Genomic DNA, 22,165 nt, shown 5'->3' on the forward strand with positions numbered 1-22,165 from the left:
GAAGATATTTCCTTTTGCAGCATAGGCCTCAAGTCGCTCCAAATATCCACTTGCAGATTTTACAAAACGCTGTTTCCAAACTGCTCTATCAAAAGGCAGGCTCAACTCTGTGAGTTGAATGCACACATCACAAAGAAGTTTCTGAGAATGCTTCTGTGCAGTTTTCAGGTGAAGATATTTCATTTCCCAGCAAAGACCTCAAAACGCTCAAAATATCCACTTGCAGATTCTACAAAAAGAGTGTTTCAAAACTGCTCTTTCAAAATGAAGGTTCATGTGTGTGAGTTGAATGCGCTCATCCAAGGAAGTTTCTGAGAATGCTTCTCTCTAGTTTTTATGGGAAGATATTTCGTTTTCCAGCATAGGCCTCAAATCGCTCCAAACACACACTAGCAAATTCTACAAAAAGAGTGTTTCAAAATTGCGCTTTCAAAAGGAAGGTTCCTCTCTGTGACTTGAATGCATAAAGCACAGGGAAGTTTCTGAGAAAGCTTCCATCTAGTTTTTATGTGAAGATATTTCCTTTTCCATTGTTGGCCTCTTAGCCCTCCAAATATCCACTTGCATATTCTACTGAAAGAGTGTTTCAAAACAGCTATATCAAAAGGAAGCTTGAACTCTCTGAGTTGAATGCGCACGTCACAAAGAAGTTTCTGAGAATGCTTCTATCTAGTTTTTATGTGGAGATGTTTCCTTTTCCAGCAGAGGCTACAAATCGCTCCAAATATCCACTTGCAGACTCCACAAAAAGAGTCTTTCAAAACTGATCTATCAAGAGGAAGGTTCAACACTGTGAGTAGGATGCGCATATCACAAAGAAATTTCTGAGAATGCGTCTGTGTAGTTTTCAGGTGAAGATATTTCATTTCCCAAAAAAGGCCTCAAAACACTCAAAATATCCACTTGCCGATTCTACAAAAAGAGTGTTTTCAAAACTAGTCTTTCAAAAGAATAGTTAAAGTCTGTGAGCCGAATGCACACAGCACAAAGAACTTTCTGAGAACGGTTCTATCTAGTTTTCATCTGAATGTATTTCCTTTTCCACTAGATGCCGCAATCGCATAAAATATCCACTTGCAGTTTCCACAATAAGAGTGTTGCAGAACTGCTCTATGAAAAGGAAGTTTCAACTCTGTGAGTTCAATCCCCAAATGACAAAGAAGTTTCTGAGAATGCTTCTGTCTAGGGTTTATGTGGAGATATTTCTTTTTGCAGCATAGTTCTCAAATCGCTCCAAATATCCACTTGCAGATTTTACAAAAAGGCTGTCTCCAAACTACTCTATCAAAAGGCAGGTTCAACTCTGTGAGTTGAATGCAGACAGCACCAAGAAGTTTCTGAGAATGCTTCTGTCTAATTTCTATGGGAAGATATTTCGTTTTCCAGCATAGGCCCCAAATCGCTCCAAACATCCCCTAGCAAATTGTACAAAAAGTGTTTCAAATCTGTGCTTTCAAAAGGAAGTTTCCTCTCTGTGACTTGAATGCAAAAAGCGCAGGGAAGTTTCTGAGAATGCTTCCATCTAGTTTTTATGTGAAGATATTTCCTTTTCCAGCGTTGGCCTCATATCACTCCAAATATCCACTTGAAGATCCTACTAAAAGAGTGTTTCAAAACAGTTATATCAAAAGGAAGCTTCAACTCTGTGAGTTGAATGCGCACGTCACAAAGAAGTTTCTGAGAATGCTTCTATCCAGCTTTTATGTGAAGATATTTCCTTTTCCAGCTTAGGACTCAAAGCGTTCCAAATGTCAACTGGTAGATTCTATAAAAAGAGCTTTTCAAAACTGTTCTATCAAAAGGAAGGTTCAGCTATGTGAGCTGAATGCAGAAAGCACAGGGAAGTTTCTGAGAATGCTTCTCTCTAGTTTTTATGCGAAGATATTTCCTTTTCCAACATAGGCCTCAAAGCGCTCCAAAGAAACAGTTGCAGATCCTACAAAAGGAGTGTTTCAAAACTCTTCTATCAAAAGGAAGGTTCAACTCTGTGAGTTGAATGCACTCATCATGAAGAAGTTTCTGAGAATGCTTCTGCCTAGTTTTTCTGTGATGATATTTCGTTTTCCAGCATTGGCATAAATGCCCTCCAAATATCCACTTACAGGTGTTACTAAAAGAGTCTTTCAAAACTGCTCTATCAAAAGGAAAGTTCAAGTGTGTGAGTTGAATGCACTCATCACACAGAAGTTTCTGAGAATGCTTCTGTCCAGTTTTTAATGTGAAGATATTTGCTTTTCCATCCTAGGCCTCAAAGCGCTCCAAATAAACACTTGCAGATTCTACAAAAGGAGTGTTTCAAAGCTATTCTATCAAAAGGAAGGTTCAAGTCCATGAGTTGAAAGCACTCATCAAACAGAAGTTCTTGAGAATGCTTCTGTCTAGGGTTTCTGTGAAGATATTTCCTTTTGCAGCATAGGCCTGAAATCGCTCCAAATATCCACTTGCAGATTTACAAAAAGGCTGTTTCAAAACTGCTCTATCAAAAGTCAGGTTCAACTCTGTGAGTTGAATGCACACATCACAAAGAAGTCTCTGAAAATACTTCTGTGTAGTTTTCAGGTGAAGATATTTCGTTTCCCAGCAAAGGCCTCAAAATGTTCCAAATATCCACTTGCAGATTCTACAAAAAGAGTGTTTCAAAATTGCTCTTTCAAAATGAAGGTTCAAGTCTGTGAGTTGATTACACTCATCACAAAGAAGTTTATGAGAATGCTTCTGTCTAATTTTTATGGGAAGATATTTCGATTTCCAGCATAGGCCTCAAATCGCTCCAAACATCCACTAGCAAATTCTACAAAAAGAGGATTTCAAAACTGCGCTTTCAAAAGGAAGGTACCTCTCTGTGACATGAATGCATAAAGCACAGGGAGTTTCTGAGAATGCTTCCGTCTAGTTTTCATGTGAAGATATTTCCTTTTCCAGTGTTGGCCTCTTAACACTCCAAATGTCCACTTGCAGATTCTACTGAAAGTGTGTTTCAAAACAGCTGTATCAAAAGGAAGCTACAACTCTGTGAGTTGAATGCGCACATCACAAAGAAGTTTCTGAGAATGCTTCTATCTACTTTTCAGGTGAAGATATTTCATTTCCCAGCAAAGGCCTCAAAACGCTCAAAATATCCACTTGCAGATTCTACAAAAAGAGGGTTTTCAAAACTGCTCTTTCAAAAGGAATGTTAAAGTCTGTGAGTTGAATGCACTCATCACAAAGAAGTTTCTGAGAATGCTTCTGTCTAGTTTTTATGTGAAGATATTTCCTTTTCCAACATAGGCCTCAAAGCGCTCCAAATAAACAGTTGCAAATCCTGCAAAAGGAGTGTTTCAAAACTGTTCTATCAAAAGGAACGTTCAAGTCTGTGAGTTGAATGCACTCATCAGGAAGAAGTTTCTGAGAATGCTTCTGCCTAGTTTTTGTGATGATATTTCGTTTTCCAGCACTGGCATAAAAGCCCTTCAAATATCCATTTACAGATGCTACTAAAAGAGTGTTTCAAAACTGCTCTATCAAAAGGAAAGTTCAAGTGTGTGAGTTGAATGCAGTCATCACCCAGAAGTTTCTGAGAATGCTTCTGTCACGTTTTAATGTGAAGATATTTCCTTTTCCATCACAGGCCTCAAAGCGCTCCATATAAACACTTGCAGATTCTACAAAAGGAGTGTTTCAAAACTGTTCTATCAAAAGGAAGGTTCAAGTCCGTGAGTTGAATGCACTCATCACACAGATGTTCCTGAGAATGCTTTTGTCTCGGGTTTCTGTGAAGATATTTCCTTTTGCAGAATAGGCCTCAAATCGCTCCAATATCCACTTGCAGATTTTACAAAAAGGCTGTTTCCAAACTGCTCTATCAAAAGGCAGGTTCAACTCTGTGAGTTGAATGCACACATCACAAAGAAGTTTCTGAGAATGCTTCTGTGTAATTTTCACGTGAAGATATTTCATTTCCCAGCAAAGGTCTCAAAACACTCCAAATATCCACTTGCAGATTCTACAAAAAGAGTGTTTCAAAACTGCTTTTTCAAAATGAAGGTTCAAGTCTGTGAGTTGAATGCACACAGCACAAAGAAGTTTCTGAGAATGCTTCTGTCTAGTTTTTATGGGAAGCTATTTCGTTTTCCAGCATAGGCCTCAAATCACTCCAAACATCCTCTAGCAAATTCTACAAAAAGAGTGTTTCAAAACTGCGCTTTCAAAGGGAAGGATCCGCTCTGTGACTTGAATGCATAAAGCACAGGGAAGTTTCTGAGAATGCTTCCTTCTAGTTTTTATGTGAAGATATTTCCTTTTCCAGTGTTGGCCTCTTAGCACTCCAAATAGCCACTTGAAGATTCTACTAAAAGAGTGTTTCAAAACAGCTATATCAAAAGGAAGCCCTCAACTCTGTGAGTTCAATCGGTACATCACAGAGAAGTTTCTGAGAATGCTTCTGTCTAGTTTTTATGTGAAGATATTTCCCTTTCCAGCATAGGCTTCAAAGCCCTCCAAATGCCCACTTGCAGAATCCACGAAAAGAGTGTTTCCAAACTGATCTATCAAAAGGAAGGTTCAACCCTGTGAGTAGAATGCACACATCACAAAGAAGTTTCTGAGAATGCTTCTATCTAGTTTTTATGTGAAGATATTTCCTTTTCCAGCATAGGCCTCAAAGCGTTCCAAATGTCGACTTGCAGATTCTACGAAAAGAGTTTTTCAAAACTGTTCTATCAAAAGGAAGGTTCAACTCTGTGAGTTGAATGCAGAAACCACAGGGAAGTCTCTGAGAATGCTTCTGTCTAATTTTATGTGAAGATATTTCCTTTTCCAACATAGGCCTCAAAGTGCTCCAAATAAACAGTTGCAGATCCTACAAAAGGAGTGTTTCAAACTGTTCTATCGAAAGGAACGTTCAACTCTGTGAGTTGAATGCACTCATCACGAAGAAGTTTCTGAGAATGCTTCTGCCTAGTTTTTATGCGATGATATTTTGTTTTCCAGCCTTGGCATAAAAGCCCTCCAAATATCGACTTACAGATGCTACTAAAAGAGTGTTGCAAAACTGCTCTATCAAAAGGAAAGTTCAAGTGTGTGAGTTGAATGCACTCATCACAGAGAAGGTTCTGAGAATGCTTCTATCTCGTTTTTATGGGAAGATATTTCCTTTTCCATCATAGGACTCAAAGCGCTCCAAATAAACACTTGCAAATCCTACAAAAGGAGTGTTTCAAAACTGTTCCATCAAAAGGAAGGTTCAAGTCCGTAAGTTGAATGCACTCATCACACAGTAGTTCCTGAGAATGCTTCTATCTAGGGTTTCTGGGAAGATATTTCCTTTTGCAGCATAGGCCTCAAGTCGCTCCAAATATCCACTTGCAGATTTTACAAAACGCTGTTTCCAAACTGCTCTATCAAAAGGCAGGCTCAACTCTGTGAGTTGAATGCACACATCACAAAGAAGTTTCTGAGAATGCTTCTGTGCAGTTTTCAGGTGAAGATATTTCATTTCCCAGCAAAGACCTCAAAACGCTCAAAATATCCACTTGCAGATTCTACAAAAAGAGTGTTTCAAAACTGCTCTTTCAAAATGAAGGTTCATGTGTGTGAGTTGAATGCGCTCATCCAAGGAAGTTTCTGAGAATGCTTCTCTCTAGTTTTTATGGGAAGATATTTCGTTTTCCAGCATAGGCCTCAAATCGCTCCAAACACACACTAGCAAATTCTACAAAAAGAGTGTTTCAAAATTGCGCTTTCAAAAGGAAGGTTCCTCTCTGTGACTTGAATGCATAAAGCACAGGGAAGTTTCTGAGAAAGCTTCCATCTAGTTTTTATGTGAAGATATTTCCTTTTCCATTGTTGGCCTCTTAGCCCTCCAAATATCCACTTGCATATTCTACTGAAAGAGTGTTTCAAAACAGCTATATCAAAAGGAAGCTTGAACTCTCTGAGTTGAATGCGCACGTCACAAAGAAGTTTCTGAGAATGCTTCTATCTAGTTTTTATGTGGAGATGTTTCCTTTTCCAGCAGAGGCTACAAATCGCTCCAAATATCCACTTGCAGACTCCACAAAAAGAGTCTTTCAAAACTGATCTATCAAGAGGAAGGTTCAACACTGTGAGTAGGATGCGCATATCACAAAGAAATTTCTGAGAATGCGTCTGTGTAGTTTTCAGGTGAAGATATTTCATTTCCCAAAAAAGGCCTCAAAACGCTCAAAATATCCACTTGCCGATTCTACAAAAAGAGTGTTTTCAAAACTAGTCTTTCAAAAGAATAGTTAAAGTCTGTGAGCCGAATGCACACAGCACAAAGAACTTTCTGAGAACGGTTCTATCTAGTTTTCATCTGAATGTATTTCCTTTTCCACTAGATGCCGCAATCGCATAAAATATCCACTTGCAGTTTCCACAATAAGAGTGTTGCAGAACTGCTCTATGAAAAGGAAGTTTCAACTCTGTGAGTTCAATCCCCAAATGACAAAGAAGTTTCTGAGAATGCTTCTGTCTAGGGTTTATGTGGAGATATTTCTTTTTGCAGCATAGTTCTCAAATCGCTCCAAATATCCACTTGCAGATTTTACAAAAAGGCTGTCTCCAAACTACTCTCTCAAAAGGCAGGTTCAACTCTGTGAGTTGAATGCAGACAGCACCAAGAAGTTTCTGAGAATGCTTCTGTCTAATTTCTATGGGAAGATATTTCGTTTTCCAGCATAGGCCTCAAATCGCTCCAAACATCCCCTAGCAAATTGTACAAAAAGTGTTTCAAATCTGTGCTTTCAAAAGGAAGTTTCCTCTCTGTGACTTGAATGCAAAAAGCGCAGGGAAGTTTCTGAGAATGCTTCCATCTAGTTTTTATGTGAAGATATTTCCTTTTCCAGCGTTGGCCTCATATCACTCCAAATATCCACTTGAAGATCCTACTAAAAGAGTGTTTCAAAACAGTTATATCAAAAGGAAGCTTCAACTCTGTGAGTTGAATGCGCACGTCACAAAGAAGTTTCTGAGAATGCTTCTATCCAGCTTTTATGTGAAGATATTTCCTTTTCCAGCTTAGGACTCAAAGCGTTCCAAATGTCAACTGGTAGATTCTATAAAAAGAGCTTTTCAAAACTGTTCTATCAAAAGGAAGGTTCAGCTATGTGAGCTGAATGCAGAAAGCACAGGGAGGTTTCTGAGAATGCTTCTCTCTAGTTTTTATGCGAAGATATTTCCTTTTCCAACATAGGCCTCAAAGCGCTCCAAAGAAACAGTTGCAGATCCTACAAAAGGAGTGTTTCAAAACTCTTCTATCAAAAGGAAGGTTGAACTCTGTGAGTTGAATGCACTCATCATGAAGAAGTTTCTGAGAATGCTTCTGCCTAGTTTTTCTGTGATGATATTTCGTTTTCCAGCATTGGCATAAATGCCCTCCAAATATCCACTTACAGGTGTTACTAAAAGAGTCTTTCAAAACTGCTCTATCAAAAGGAAAGTTCAAGTGTGTGAGTTGAATGCACTCATCACACAGAAGTTTCTGAGAATGCTTCTGTCCAGTTTTTAATGTGAAGATATTTGCTTTTCCATCCTAGGCCTCAAAGCGCTCCAAATAAACACTTGCAGATTCTACAAAAGGAGTGTTTCAAAGCTATTCTATCAAAAGGAAGGTTCAAGTCCATGAGTTGAAAGCACTCATCAAACAGAAGTTCTTGAGAATGCTTCTGTCTAGGGTTTCTGTGAAGATATTTCCTTTTGCAGCATAGGCCTGAAATCGCTCCAAATATCCACTTGCAGATTTACAAAAAGGCTGTTTCAAAACTGCTCTATCAAAAGTCAGGTTCAACTCTGTGAGTTGAATGCACACATCACAAAGAAGTCTCTGAAAATGCTTCTGTGTAGTTTTCAGGTGAAGATATTCCGTTTCCCAGCAAAGGCCTCAAAATGTTCCAAATATCCACTTGCAGATTCTACAAAAAGAGTGTTTCAAAATTGCTCTTTCAAAATGAAGGTTCAAGTCTGTGAGTTGATTACACTCATCACAAAGAAGTTTATGAGAATGCTTCTGTCTAGTTTTTATGGGAAGATATTTCGATTTCCAGCATAGGCCTCAAATCGCTCCAAACATCCACTAGCAAATTCTACAAAAAGAGGATTTCAAAACTGCGCTTTCAAAAGGAAGGTACCTCTCTGTGACATGAATGCATAAAGCACAGGGAGTTTCTGAGAATGCTTCCGTCTAGTTTTCATGTGAAGATATTTCCTTTTCCAGTGTTGGCCTCTTAACACTCCAAATGTCCACTTGCAGATTCTACTGAAAGTGTGTTTCAAAACAGCTGTATCAAAAGGAAGCTACAACTCTGTGAGTTGAATGCGCACATCACAAAGAAGTTTCTGAGAATGCTTCTATCTACTTTTCAGGTGAAGATATTTCATTTCCCAGCAAAGGCCTCAAAACGCTCAAAATATCCACTTGCAGATTCTACAAAAAGAGGGTTTTCAAAACTGCTCTTTCAAAAGGAATGTTAAAGTCTGTGAGTTGAATGCACTCATCACAAAGAAGTTTCTGAGAATGCTTCTGTCTAGTTTTTATGTGAAGATATTTCCTTTTCCAACATAGGCCTCAAAGCGCTCCAAATAAACAGTTGCAAATCCTGCAAAAGGAGTGTTTCAAAGCTGTTCTATCAAAAGGAACGTTCAAGTCTGTGAGTTGAATGCACTCATCAGGAAGAAGTTTCTGAGAATGCTTCTGCCTAGTTTTTGTGATGATATTTCGTTTTCCAGCACTGGCATAAAAGCCCTTCAAATATCCATTTACAGATGCTACTAAAAGAGTGTTTCAAAACTGCTCTATCAAAAGGAAAGTTCAAGTGTGTGAGTTGAATGCAGTCATCACCCAGAAGTTTCTGAGAATGCTTCTGTCACGTTTTAATGTGAAGATATTTCCTTTTCCATCACAGGCCTCAAAGCGCTCCATATAAACACTTGCAGATTCTACAAAAGGAGTGTTTCAAAACTGTTCTATCAAAAGGAAGGTTCAAGTCCGTGAGTTGAATGCACTCATCACACAGATGTTCCTGAGAATGCTTTTGTCTCGGGTTTCTGTGAAGATATTTCCTTTTGCAGAATAGGCCTCAAATCGCTCCAATATCCACTTGCAGATTTTACAAAAAGGCTGTTTCCAAACTGCTCTATCAAAAGGCAGGTTCAACTCTGTGAGTTGAATGCACACATCACAAAGAAGTTTCTGAGAATGCTTCTGTGTAATTTTCACGTGAAGATATTTCATTTCCCAGCAAAGGTCTCAAAACACTCCAAATATCCACTTGCAGATTCTACAAAAAGAGTGTTTCAAAACTGCTTTTTCAAAATGAAGGTTCAAGTCTGTGAGTTGAATGCACACAGCACAAAGAAGTTTCTGAGAATGCTTCTGTCTAGTTTTTATGGGAAGCTATTTCGTTTTCCAGCATAGGCCTCAAATCACTCCAAACATCCTCTAGCAAATTCTACAAAAAGAGTGTTTCAAAACTGCGCTTTCAAAGGGAAGGATCCGCTCTGTGACTTGAATGCATAAAGCACAGGGAAGTTTCTGAGAATGCTTCCTTCTAGTTTTTATGTGAAGATATTTCCTTTTCCAGTGTTGGCCTCTTAGCACTCCAAATAGCCACTTGAAGATTCTACTAAAAGAGTGTTTCAAAACAGCTATATCAAAAGGAAGCCCTCAACTCTGTGAGTTCAATCGGTACATCACAGAGAAGTTTCTGAGAATGCTTCTGTCTAGTTTTTATGTGAAGATATTTCCCTTTCCAGCATAGGCTTCAAAGCCCTCCAAATGTCCACTTGCAGAATCCACGAAAAGAGTGTTTCCAAACTGATCTATCAAAAGGAAGGTTCAACCCTGTGAGTAGAATGCACACATCACAAAGAAGTTTCTGAGAATGCTTCTATCTAGTTTTTATGTGAAGATATTTCCTTTTCCAGCATAGGCCTCAAAGCGTTCCAAATGTCGACTTGCAGATTCTACGAAAAGAGTTTTTCAAAACTGTTCTATCAAAAGGAAGGTTCAACTCTGTGAGTTGAATGCAGAAACCACAGGGAAGTCTCTGAGAATGCTTCTGTCTAATTTTATGTGAAGATATTTCCTTTTCCAACATAGGCCTCAAAGTGCTCCAAATAAACAGTTGCAGATCCTACAAAAGGAGTGTTTCAAACTGTTCTATCGAAAGGAACGTTCAACTCTGTGAGTTGAATGCACTCATCACGAAGAAGTTTCTGAGAATGCTTCTGCCTAGTTTTTATGCGATGATATTTTGTTTTCCAGCCTTGGCATAAAAGCCCTCCAAATATCGACTTACAGATGCTACTAAAAGAGTGTTGCAAAACTGCTCTATCAAAAGGAAAGTTCAAGTGTGTGAGTTGAATGCACTCATCACAGAGAAGGTTCTGAGAATGCTTCTATCTCGTTTTTATGGGAAGATATTTCCTTTTCCATCATAGGACTCAAAGCGCTCCAAATAAACACTTGCAAATCCTACAAAAGGAGTGTTTCAAAACTGTTCCATCAAAAGGAAGGTTCAAGTCCGTAAGTTGAATGCACTCATCACACAGTAGTTCCTGAGAATGCTTCTATCTAGGGTTTCTGGGAAGATATTTCCTTTTGCAGCATAGGCCTCAAGTCGCTCCAAATATCCACTTGCAGATTTTACAAAACGCTGTTTCCAAACTGCTCTATCAAAAGGCAGGCTCAACTCTGTGAGTTGAATGCACACATCACAAAGAAGTTTCTGAGAATGCTTCTGTGCAGTTTTCAGGTGAAGATATTTCATTTCCCAGCAAAGACCTCAAAACGCTCAAAATATCCACTTGCAGATTCTACAAAAAGAGTGTTTCAAAACTGCTCTTTCAAAATGAAGGTTCATGTGTGTGAGTTGAATGCGCTCATCCAAGGAAGTTTCTGAGAATGCTTCTCTCTAGTTTTTATGGGAAGATATTTCGTTTTCCAGCATAGGCCTCAAATCGCTCCAAACACACACTAGCAAATTCTACAAAAAGAGTGTTTCAAAATTGCGCTTTCAAAAGGAAGGTTCCTCTCTGTGACTTGAATGCATAAAGCACAGGGAAGTTTCTGAGAAAGCTTCCATCTAGTTTTTATGTGAAGATATTTCCTTTTCCATTGTTGGCCTCTTAGCCCTCCAAATATCCACTTGCATATTCTACTGAAAGAGTGTTTCAAAACAGCTATATCAAAAGGAAGCTTGAACTCTCTGAGTTGAATGCGCACGTCACAAAGAAGTTTCTGAGAATGCTTCTATCTAGTTTTTATGTGGAGATGTTTCCTTTTCCAGCAGAGGCTACAAATCGCTCCAAATATCCACTTGCAGACTCCACAAAAAGAGTCTTTCAAAACTGATCTATCAAGAGGAAGGTTCAACACTGTGAGTAGGATGCGCATATCACAAAGAAATTTCTGAGAATGCGTCTGTGTAGTTTTCAGGTGAAGATATTTCATTTCCCAAAAAAGGCCTCTAAACGCTCAAAATATCCACTTGCCGATTCTACAAAAAGAGTGTTTTCAGAACTAGTCTTTCAAAAGAATAGTTAAAGTCTGTGAGCCGAATGCACACAGCACAAAGAACTTTCTGAGAACGGTTCTATCTAGTTTTCATCTGAATGTATTTCCTTTTCCACTAGATGCCGCAATCGCATAAAATATCCACTTGCAGTTTCCACAATAAGAGTGTTGCAGAACTGCTCTATGAAAAGGAAGTTTCAACTCTGTGAGTTCAATCCCCAAATGACAAAGAAGTTTCTGAGAATGCTTCTGTCTAGGGTTTATGTGGAGATATTTCTTTTTGCAGCATAGTTCTCAAATCGCTCCAAATATCCACTTGCAGATTTTACAAAAAGGCTGTCTCCAAACTACTCTCTCAAAAGGCAGGTTCAACTCTGTGAGTTGAATGCAGACAGCACCAAGAAGTTTCTGAGAATGCTTCTGTCTAATTTCTATGGGAAGATATTTCGTTTTCCAGCATAGGCCTCAAATCGCTCCAAACATCCCCTAGCAAATTGTACAAAAAGTGTTTCAAATCTGTGCTTTCAAAAGGAAGTTTCCTCTCTGTGACTTGAATGCAAAAAGCGCAGGGAAGTTTCTGAGAATGCTTCCATCTAGTTTTTATGTGAAGATATTTCCTTTTCCAGCGTTGGCCTCATATCACTCCAAATATCCACTTGAAGATCCTACTAAAAGAGTGTTTCAAAACAGTTATATCAAAAGGAAGCTTCAACTCTGTGAGTTGAATGCGCACGTCACAAAGAAGTTTCTGAGAATGCTTCTATCCAGCTTTTATGTGAAGATATTTCCTTTTCCAGCTTAGGACTCAAAGCGTTCCAAATGTCAACTGGTAGATTCTATAAAAAGAGCTTTTCAAAACTGTTCTATCAAAAGGAAGGTTCAGCTATGTGAGCTGAATGCAGAAAGCACAGGGAAGTTTCTGAGAATGCTTCTCTCTAGTTTTTATGCGAAGATATTTCCTTTTCCAACATAGGCCTCAAAGCGCTCCAAAGAAACAGTTGCAGATCCTACAAAAGGAGTGTTTCAAAACTCTTCTATCAAAAGGAAGGTTGAACTCTGTGAGTTGAATGCACTCATCATGAAGAAGTTTCTGAGAATGCTTCTGCCTAGTTTTTCTGTGATGATATTTCGTTTTCCAGCATTGGCATAAATGCCCTCCAAATATCCACTTACAGGTGTTACTAAAAGAGTCTTTCAAAACTGCTCTATCAAAAGGAAAGTTCAAGTGTGTGAGTTGAATGCACTCATCACACAGAAGTTTCTGAGAATGCTTCTGTCCAGTTTTTAATGTGAAGATATTTGCTTTTCCATCCTAGGCCTCAAAGCGCTCCAAATAAACACTTGCAGATTCTACAAAAGGAGTGTTTCAAAGCTATTCTATCAAAAGGAAGGTTCAAGTCCATGAGTTGAAAGCACTCATCAAACAGAAGTTCTTGAGAATGCTTCTGTCTAGGGTTTCTGTGAAGATATTTCCTTTTGCAGCATAGGCCTGAAATCGCTCCAAATATCCACTTGCAGATTTACAAAAAGGCTGTTTCAAAACTGCTCTATCAAAAGTCAGGTTCAACTCTGTGAGTTGAATGCACACATCACAAAGAAGTCTCTGAAAATGCTTCTGTGTAGTTTTCAGGTGAAGATGTTCCGTTTCCCAGCAAAGGCCTCAAAATGTTCCAAATATCCACTTGCAGATTCTACAAAAAGAGTGTTTCAAAATTGCTCTTTCAAAATGAAGGTTCAAGTCTGTGAGTTGATTACACTCATCACAAAGAAGTTTATGAGAATGCTTCTGTCTAGTTTTTATGGGAAGATATTTCGATTTCCAGCATAGGCCTCAAATCGCTCCAAACATCCACTAGCAAATTCTACAAAAAGAGGATTTCAAAACTGCGCTTTCAAAAGGAAGGTACCTCTCTGTGACATGAATGCATAAAGCACAGGGAGTTTCTGAGAATGCTTCCGTCTAGTTTTCATGTGAAGATATTTCCTTTTCCAGTGTTGGCCTCTTAACACTCCAAATGTCCACTTGCAGATTCTACTGAAAGTGTGTTTCAAAACAGCTGTATCAAAAGGAAGCTACAACTCTGTGAGTTAAATGCGCACATCACAAAGAAGTTTCTGAGAATGCTTCTATCTACTTTTCAGGTGAAGATATTTCATTTCCCAGCAAAGGCCTCAAAACGCTCAAAATATCCACTTGCAGATTCTACAAAAAGAGGGTTTTCAAAACTGCTCTTTCAAAAGGAATGTTAAAGTCTGTGAGTTGAATGCACTCATCACAAAGAAGTTTCTGAGAATGCTTCTGTCTAGTTTTTATGTGAAGATATTTCCTTTTCCAACATAGGCCTCAAAGCGCTCCAAATAAACAGTTGCAAATCCTGCAAAAGGAGTGTTTCAAAGCTGTTCTATCAAAAGGAACGTTCAAGTCTGTGAGTTGAATGCACTCATCAGGAAGAAGTTTCTGAGAATGCTTCTGCCTAGTTTTTGTGATGATATTTCGTTTTCCAGCACTGGCATAAAAGCCCTTCAAATATCCATTTACAGATGCTACTAAAAGAGTGTTTCAAAACTGCTCTATCAAAAGGAAAGTTCAAGTGTGTGAGTTGAATGCAGTCATCACCCAGAAGTTTCTGAGAATGCTTCTGTCACGTTTTAATGTGAAGATATTTCCTTTTCCATCACAGGCCTCAAAGCGCTCCATATAAACACTTGCAGATTCTACAAAAGGAGTGTTTCAAAACTGTTCTATCAAAAGGAAGGTTCAAGTCCGTGAGTTGAATGCACTCATCACACAGATGTTCCTGAGAATGCTTTTGTCTCGGGTTTCTGTGAAGATATTTCCTTTTGCAGAATAGGCCTCAAATCGCTCCAATATCCACTTGCAGATTTTACAAAAAGGCTGTTTCCAAACTGCTCTATCAAAAGGCAGGTTCAACTCTGTGAGTTGAATGCACACATCACAAAGAAGTTTCTGAGAATGCTTCTGTGTAATTTTCACGTGAAGATATTTCATTTCCCAGCAAAGGTCTCAAAACACTCCAAATATCCACTTGCAGATTCTACAAAAAGAGTGTTTCAAAACTGCTTTTTCAAAATGAAGGTTCAAGTCTGTGAGTTGAATGCACACAGCACAAAGAAGTTTCTGAGAATGCTTCTGTCTAGTTTTTATGGGAAGCTATTTCGTTTTCCAGCATAGGCCTCAAATCACTCCAAACATCCTCTAGCAAATTCTACAAAAAGAGTGTTTCAAAACTGCGCTTTCAAAGGGAAGGATCCGCTCTGTGACTTGAATGCATAAAGCACAGGGAAGTTTCTGAGAATGCTTCCTTCTAGTTTTTATGTGAAGATATTTCCTTTTCCAGTGTTGGCCTCTTAGCACTCCAAATAGCCACTTGAAGATTCTACTAAAAGAGTGTTTCAAAACAGCTATATCAAAAGGAAGCCCTCAACTCTGTGAGTTCAATCGGTACATCACAGAGAAGTTTCTGAGAATGCTTCTGTCTAGTTTTTATGTGAAGATATTTCCCTTTCCAGCATAGGCTTCAAAGCCCTCCAAATGTCCACTTGCAGAATCCACGAAAAGAGTGTTTCCAAACTGATCTATCAAAAGGAAGGTTCAACCCTGTGAGTAGAATGCACACATCACAAAGAAGTTTCTGAGAATGCTTCTATCTAGTTTTTATGTGAAGATATTTCCTTTTCCAGCATAGGCCTCAAAGCGTTCCAAATGTCGACTTGCAGATTCTACGAAAAGAGTTTTTCAAAACTGTTCTATCAAAAGGAAGGTTCAACTCTGTGAGTTGAATGCAGAAACCACAGGGAAGTCTCTGAGAATGCTTCTGTCTAATTTTATGTGAAGATATTTCCTTTTCCAACATAGGCCTCAAAGTGCTCCAAATAAACAGTTGCAGATCCTACAAAAGGAGTGTTTCAAACTGTTCTATCGAAAGGAACGTTCAACTCTGTGAGTTGAATGCACTCATCACGAAGAAGTTTCTGAGAATGCTTCTGCCTAGTTTTTATGCGATGATATTTTGTTTTCCAGCCTTGGCATAAAAGCCCTCCAAATATCGACTTACAGATGCTACTAAAAGAGTGTTGCAAAACTGCTCTATCAAAAGGAAAGTTCAAGTGTGTGAGTTGAATGCACTCATCACAGAGAAGGTTCTGAGAATGCTTCTATCTCGTTTTTATGGGAAGATATTTCCTTTTCCATCATAGGACTCAAAGCGCTCCAAATAAACACTTGCAAATCCTACAAAAGGAGTGTTTCAAAACTGTTCCATCAAAAGGAAGGTTCAAGTCCGTAAGTTGAATGCACTCATCACACAGTAGTTCCTGAGAATGCTTCTATCTAGGGTTTCTGGGAAGATATTTCCTTTTGCAGCATAGGCCTCAAGTCGCTCCAAATATCCACTTGCAGATTTTACAAAACGCTGTTTCCAAACTGCTCTATCAAAAGGCAGGCTCAACTCTGTGAGTTGAATGCACACATCACAAAGAAGTTTCTGAGAATGCTTCTGTGCAGTTTTCAGGTGAAGATATTTCATTTCCCAGCAAAGACCTCAAAACGCTCAAAATATCCACTTGCAGATTCTACAAAAAGAGTGTTTCAAAACTGCTCTTTCAAAATGAAGGTTCATGTGTGTGAGTTGAATGCGCTCATCCAAGGAAGTTTCTGAGAATGCTTCTCTCTAGTTTTTATGGGAAGATATTTCGTTTTCCAGCATAGGCCTCAAATCGCTCCAAACACACACTAGCAAATTCTACAAAAAGAGTGCTTCAAAATTGCGCTTTCAAAAGGAAGGTTCCTCTCTGTGACTTGAATGCATAAAGCACAGGGAAGTTTCTGAGAAAGCTTCCATCTAGTTTTTATGTGAAGATATTTCCTTTTCCATTGTTGGCCTCTTAGCCCTCCAAATATCCACTTGCATATTCTACTGAAAGAGTGTTTCAAAACAGCTATATCAAAAGGAAGCTTGAACTCTCTGAGTTGAATGCGCACGTCACAAAGAAGTTTCTGAGAATGCTTCTATCTAGTTTTTATGTGGAGATGTTTCCTTTTCCAGCAGAGGCTACAAATCGCTCCAAATATCCACTTGCAGACTCCACAAAAAGAGTCTTTCAAAACTGATCTATCAAGAGGAAGGTTCAACACTGTGAGTAGGATGCGCATATCACAAAGAAATTTCTGAGAATGCGTCTGTGTAGTTTTCAGGTGAAGATATTTCATTTCCCAAAAAAGGCCTCAAAACGCTCAAAATATCCACTTGCCGATTCTACAAAAAGAGTGTTTTCAAAACTAGTCTTTCAAAAGAATAGTTAAAGTCTGTGAGCCGAATGCACACAGCACAAAGAACTTTCTGAGAACGGTTCTATCTAGTTTTCATCTGAATGTATTTCCTTTTCCACTAGATGCCGCAATCGCATAAAATATCCACTTGCAGTTTCCACAATAAGAGTGTTGCAGAACTGCTCTATGAAAAGGAAGTTTCAACTCTGTGAGTTCAATCCCCAAATGACAAAGAAGTTTCTGAGAATGCTTCTGTCTAGGGTTTATGTGGAGATATTTCTTTTTGCAGCATAGTTCTCAAATCGCTCCAAATATCCACTTGCAGATTTTACAAAAAGGCTGTCTCCAAACTACTCTCTCAAAAGGCAGGTTCAACTCTCTGAGTTGAATGCAGACAGCACCAAGAAGTTTCTGAGAATGCTTCTGTCTAATTTCTATGGGAAGATATTTCGTTTTCCAGCATAGGCCTCAAATCGCTCCAAACATCCCCTAGCAAATTGTACAAAAAGTGTTTCAAATCTGTGCTTTCAAAAGGAAGTTTCCTCTCTGTGACTTGAATGCAAAAAGCGCAGGGAAGTTTCTGAGAATGCTTCCATCTAGTTTTTATGTGAAGATATTTCCTTTTCCAGCGTTGGCCTCATATCACTCCAAATATCCACTTGAAGATCCTACTAAAAGAGTGTTTCAAAACAGTTATATCAAAAGGAAGCTTCAACTCTGTGAGTTGAATGCGCACGTCACAAAGAAGTTTCTGAGAATGCTTCTATCCAGCTTTTATGTGAAGATATTTCCTTTTCCAGCTTAGGACTCAAAGCGTTCCAAATGTCAACTGGTAGATTCTATAAAAAGAGCTTTTCAAAACTGTTCTATCAAAAGGAAGGTTCAGCTATGTGAGCTGAATGCAGAAAGCACAGGGAAGTTTCTGAGAATGCTTCTCTCTAGTTTTTATGCGAAGATATTTCCTTTTCCAACATAGGCCTCAAAGCGCTCCAAAGAAACAGTTGCAGATCCTACAAAAGGAGTGTTTCAAAACTCTTCTATCAAAAGGAAGGTTCAACTCTGTGAGTTGAATGCACTCATCATGAAGAAGTTTCTGAGAATGCTTCTGCCTAGTTTTTCTGTGATGATATTTCGTTTTCCAGCATTGGCATAAATGCCCTCCAAATATCCACTTACAGGTGTTACTAAAAGAGTCTTTCAAAACTGCTCTATCAAAAGGAAAGTTCAAGTGTGTGAGTTGAATGCACTCATCACACAGAAGTTTCTGAGAATGCTTCTGTCCAGTTTTTAATGTGAAGATATTTGCTTTTCCATCCTAGGCCTCAAAGCGCTCCAAATAAACACTTGCAGATTCTACAAAAGGAGTGTTTCAAAGCTATTCTATCAAAAGGAAGGTTCAAGTCCATGAGTTGAAAGCACTCATCAAACAGAAGTTCTTGAGAATGCTTCTGTCTAGGGTTTCTGTGAAGATATTTCCTTTTGCAGCATAGGCCTGAAATCGCTCCAAATATCCACTTGCAGATTTACAAAAAGGCTGTTTCAAAACTGCTCTATCAAAAGTCAGGTTCAACTCTGTGAGTTGAATGCACACATCACAAAGAAGTCTCTGAAAATGCTTCTGTGTAGTTTTCAGGTGAAGATATTTCGTTTCCCAGCAAAGGCCTCAAAATGTTCCAAATATCCACTTGCAGATTCTACAAAAAGAGTGTTTCAAAGTTGCTCTTTCAAAATGAAGGTTCAAGTCTGTGAGTTGATTACACTCATCACAAAGAAGTTTATGAGAATGCTTCTGTCTAGTTTTTATGGGAAGATATTTCGATTTCCAGCATAGGCCTCAAATCGCTCCAAACATCCACTAGCAAATTCTACAAAAAGAGGATTTCAAAACTGCGCTTTCAAAAGGAAGGTACCTCTCTGTGACATGAATGCATAAAGCACAGGGAGTTTCTGAGAATGCTTCCGTCTAGTTTTCATGTGAAGATATTTCCTTTTCCAGTGTTGGCCTCTTAACACTCCAAATGTCCACTTGCAGATTCTACTGAAAGTGTGTTTCAAAACAGCTGTATCAAAAGGAAGCTACAACTCTGTGAGTTGAATGCGCACATCACAAAGAAGTTTCTGAGGATGCTTCTATCTACTTTTCAGGTGAAGATATTTCATTTCCCAGCAAAGGCCTCAAAACGCTCAAAATATCCACTTGCAGATTCTACAAAAAGAGTGTTTTCAAAACTGCTCTTTCAAAAGGAATGTTAAAGTCTGTGAGTTGAATGCACACATCACAAAGAAGTTTCTGAGAATGCTTCTGTCTAGTTTTTATGTGAAGATATTTCCTTTTCCAACATAGGCCTCAAAGCGCTCCAAATAAACAGTTGCAAATCCTGCAAAAGGAGTGTTTCAAAACTGTTCTATCAAAAGGAACGTTCAAGTCCGTGAGTTGAATGCACTCATCAGGAAGAAGTTTCTGAGAATGCTTCTGCCTAGTTTTTGTGATGATATTTCGTTTTCCAGCACTGGCATAAAAGCCCTTCAAATATCCATTTACAGATGCTACTAAAAGAGTGTTTCAAAACTGCTCTATCAAAAGGAAAGTTCAAGTGTGTGAGTTGAATGCAGTCATCACCCAGAAGTTTCTGAGAATGCTTCTGTCACGTTTTAATGTGAAGATATTTCCTTTTCCATCACAGGCCTCAAAGCGCTCCATATAAACACTTGCAGATTCTACAAAAGGAGTGTTTCAAAACTGTTCTATCAAAAGGAAGGTTCAAGTCCGTGAGTTGAATGCACTCATCACACAGATGTTCCTGAGAATGCTTTTGTCTCGGGTTTCTGTGAAGATATTTCCTTTTGCAGAATAGGCCTCAAATCGCTCCAATATCCACTTGCAGATTTTACAAAAAGGCTGTTTCCAAACTGCTCTATCAAAAGGCAGGTTCAACTCTGTGAGTTGAATGCACACATCACAAAGAAGTTTCTGAGAATGCTTCTGTGTAATTTTCACGTGAAGATATTTCATTTCCCAGCAAAGGTCTCAAAACACTCCAAATATCCACTTGCAGATTCTACAAAAAGAGTGTTTCAAAACTGCTTTTTCAAAATGAAGGTTCAAGTCTGTGAGTTGAATGCACACAGCACAAAGAAGTTTCTGAGAATGCTTCTGTCTAGTTTTTATGGGAAGCTATTTCGTTTTCCAGCATAGGCCTCAAATCACTCCAAACATCCTCTAGCAAATTCTACAAAAAGAGTGTTTCAAAACTGCGCTTTCAAAGGGAAGGATCCGCTCTGTGACTTGAATGCATAAAGCACAGGGAAGTTTCTGAGAATGCTTCCTTCTAGTTTTTATGTGAAGATATTTCCTTTTCCAGTGTTGGCCTCTTAGCACTCCAAATAGCCACTTGAAGATTCTACTAAAAGAGTGTTTCAAAACAGCTATATCAAAAGGAAGCCCTCAACTCTGTGAGTTCAATCGGTACATCACAGAGAAGTTTCTGAGAATGCTTCTGTCTAGTTTTTATGTGAAGATATTTCCCTTTCCAGCATAGGCTTCAAAGCCCTCCAAATGCCCACTTGCAGAATCCACGAAAAGAGTGTTTCCAAACTGATCTATCAAAAGGAAGGTTCAACCCTGTGAGTAGAATGCACACATCACAAAGAAGTTTCTGAGAATGCTTCTATCTAGTTTTTATGTGAAGATATTTCCTTTTCCAGCATAGGCCTCAAAGCGTTCCAAATGTCGACTTGCAGATTCTACGAAAAGAGTTTTTCAAAACTGTTCTATCAAAAGGAAGGTTCAACTCTGTGAGTTGAATGCAGAAACCACAGGGAAGTCTCTGAGAATGCTTCTGTCTAATTTTATGTGAAGATATTTCCTTTTCCAACATAGGCCTCAAAGTGCTCCAAATAAACAGTTGCAGATCCTACAAAAGGAGTGTTTCAAACTGTTCTATCGAAAGGAACGTTCAACTCTGTGAGTTGAATGCACTCATCACGAAGAAGTTTCTGAGAATGCTTCTGCCTAGTTTTTATGCGATGATATTTTGTTTTCCAGCCTTGGCATAAAAGCCCTCCAAATATCGACTTACAGATGCTACTAAAAGAGTGTTGCAAAACTGCTCTATCAAAAGGAAAGTTCAAGTGTGTGAGTTGAATGCACTCATCACAGAGAAGGTTCTGAGAATGCTTCTATCTCGTTTTTATGGGAAGATATTTCCTTTTCCATCATAGGACTCAAAGCGCTCCAAATAAACACTTGCAAATCCTACAAAAGGAGTGTTTCAAAACTGTTCCATCAAAAGGAAGGTTCAAGTCCGTAAGTTGAATGCACTCATCACACAGTAGTTCCTGAGAATGCTTCTATCTAGGGTTTCTGGGAAGATATTTCCTTTTGCAGCATAGGCCTCAAGTCGCTCCAAATATCCACTTGCAGATTTTACAAAACGCTGTTTCCAAACTGCTCTATCAAAAGGCAGGCTCAACTCTGTGAGTTGAATGCACACATCACAAAGAAGTTTCTGAGAATGCTTCTGTGCAGTTTTCAGGTGAAGATATTTCATTTCCCAGCAAAGACCTCAAAACGCTCAAAATATCCACTTGCAGATTCTACAAAAAGAGTGTTTCAAAACTGCTCTTTCAAAATGAAGGTTCATGTGTGTGAGTTGAATGCGCTCATCCAAGGAAGTTTCTGAGAATGCTTCTCTCTAGTTTTTATGGGAAGATATTTCGTTTTCCAGCATAGGCCTCAAATCGCTCCAAACACACACTAGCAAATTCTACAAAAAGAGTGTTTCAAAATTGCGCTTTCAAAAGGAAGGTTCCTCTCTGTGACTTGAATGCATAAAGCACAGGGAAGTTTCTGAGAAAGCTTCCATCTAGTTTTTATGTGAAGATATTTCCTTTTCCATTGTTGGCCTCTTAGCCCTCCAAATATCCACTTGCATATTCTACTGAAAGAGTGTTTCAAAACAGCTATATCAAAAGGAAGCTTGAACTCTCTGAGTTGAATGCGCACGTCACAAAGAAGTTTCTGAGAATGCTTCTATCTAGTTTTTATGTGGAGATGTTTCCTTTTCCAGCAGAGGCTACAAATCGCTCCAAATATCCACTTGCAGACTCCACAAAAAGAGTGTTTCAAAACTGATCTATCAAGAGGAAGGTTCAACACTGTGAGTAGGATGCGCATATCACAAAGAAATTTCTGAGAATGCGTCTGTGTAGTTTTCAGGTGAAGATATTTCATTTCCCAAAAAAGGCCTCAAAACGCTCAAAATATCCACTTGCCGATTCTACAAAAAGAGTGTTTTCAAAACTAGTCTTTCAAAAGAATAGTTAAAGTCTGTGAGCCGAATGCACACAGCACAAAGAAC

The sequence above is a fragment of the Pongo abelii genome, chromosome 9 (assembly GCF_028885655.2).
Source record: "Pongo abelii isolate AG06213 chromosome 9, NHGRI_mPonAbe1-v2.0_pri, whole genome shotgun sequence".
Lineage (NCBI taxonomy): Eukaryota > Metazoa > Chordata > Mammalia > Primates > Hominidae > Pongo > Pongo abelii.